This window comes from Cupressus sempervirens, chromosome 10, assembly GCF_028749045.1.
Source record: "Cupressus sempervirens isolate cs-2001-9-10 chromosome 10, ASM2874904v1, whole genome shotgun sequence".
NCBI classification, from domain to species: domain Eukaryota; kingdom Viridiplantae; phylum Streptophyta; class Pinopsida; order Cupressales; family Cupressaceae; genus Cupressus; species Cupressus sempervirens.
In genome coordinates, this window is record NC_143127.1 from 854,806,889 (window position 1) to 854,809,111 (window position 2,223).

Here is a 2,223-nt window from a genome sequence, read left to right on the forward strand (position 1 = left end):
CCAGAAGCTAAGAAGATTCAGATAGATATAGAGTATCATTCTTTGCTTATTCATCAAAATTGATGATGCTAGATATGTTATCTCTTAGTATGATTATCAAGTTAAGTGGGAGTGTTAAAACTATAACTTTGAGCATCATACAGATCTGACTGTGCAGATCACACAAACCTAATCTTTCATATAATACCTTATGATGGCTTATAAATACATTTCTCCTTGACTAGGCATGATCAGAGATTTCCTAGATGATTTTGTGTTAGCATTTACCTCAACTAATTTTAGTTATATTTGTTTGCTAAAACAATATCTCCTTGGGCACTGATTATGAGAATGCATGATTGGGTCGACCTAGATAGGGTCATGTCCCTTCAAGGGACATGCCCCTTGGTTAAGATATTTATACAAGGTGTGGTTGTAGTTAAAGGACACACAAAAAGAATAAGTCTGCTCCTTTAAGCAATTCTGCCTATACTCGAAAGCATTTCTTAATTATTCTAAAGCATTTCTAACAATTGGTATCAGAGCCATCTGTTGATTTAGTTTCAAGGTACTAGAAGCAAGAAGATCAAGATGTCCAAGAGAGAAATTCCCAAGCTCAACAAAGAAAACTTTGCTACATGGTAGAGTTTGATGAAATCACACCTTGGATCAATAGGTGACTATGTACAAACTTCAAATGGAATAGAACATGTAAATCCAACAGGATCTCTTTATGCAAATGATTTGAACAAAAAGAAGGAGCAAAATCAAGCAATGCTGGAGATTTCCTTTGCACTCAATTATGCAAAATATGATGACATCAAAGATTGTGACACTTCATTCAAAATGTAGAAAGCCTTATCAAATATCTATGGAGGAGATTAGAATGTCTAGAGAGAAAAGAGAGAAAGTTTAAGAGGAAAGTTTGATGACATGAAAATGGAGGAAGGTGAAAATGCTGCTCAATATGCTACAAGAATGAAAGAAGTGGTAAGTGCAATAAGAAGTCTAAGTGGTCAATTGGAAGAAGAAATTGTCATCAACAAATACTGAAGAACTCTACTCCCTATCTATGCTATTAGAGTTTCAGCCATCCAAGAGCTAAGGTGTGTACAAGGAAACACACTAACCTTTGAAGGAATAGTGGGAAGACTTACTGCATTTGAATTGTCCAATTTTGATAACTACAGACCTGAGAACCTTGAATCTTCTTTCAAGGCCAAGATGACAATAAAAGACACTAAGGAGGAGACATCAAGCAAGAAGAGAAGAAAAGAAAAACATGCATCTACTGATAGCAACGAAGATGAGGAAGATGTGGAATAGTTAGAAGCACTAATAGCTAGGAGATTTCATAGAGGCAAAGATAAATTCAAAGGTAAGCTCCCTATCATATGTTTCAATTGCAATGAAGTAGGTCATATTGCTACAAGATGTACACAGAAGAAGAACTACAAAGAAGGAAACAAGTACAGGAACAAGAGAGAAGATGATAGCAAAGACAACAAGGAAAAAGGCAAGAGATGCTATATTGTTGAAGAAGATTCTAATGAGAATGATGTTGAAGTAGTCTATGTGGCCATGAAGGATGAATTGGATAAAGATGAAGATGAAGCAACAACATTGGTTACCTGTGTGAACAAGAATGACAAGTGGATCATAGACAATGGATGCTCACATCACATGATAAGAGATAGAAGTAAGTTCATTACCTTTACCCAATATGATGGAAATAGTGTTAGATTTGGTAATGATGCTCCATGTCAAATCAAAAGAAAAGGCTCTATTAAACTCATGGAGAAAATTTCATGTGATAATGCATACTATGTTGAAGGATTAAACTACAACTTGTTGATTGTATCACAGTTAGGCAATGTGGCTTGCAAAGTTGAATTTGGAAACAAAACTGCTAAGATTTATGACACTAATGGAAATCTGATAGGAAAAGATGAACAAACTAGGAGTAATCTATTTTACCTAGATATGGAAGATGCAACATGTCTTTTTGTTAGACTTGATGATGTGTGGTTGTGGCATAAAAGGCTGTGTCATGTTAACTTTGATAATTTGATTAGCATCAGCAAAAAGAACAAGGTTAAAGGGTTACCCAAATTAAAGAAACCTAAAAACACAATGTGCAAACAATGTCAACTAGGTAAGATGACTAAAATTCGTTTCAAAAGAAAAGCATACACTTCCAAAGAAGTGCTAGAGTTAGTCCATACAAACTTATGTGGTCCAATA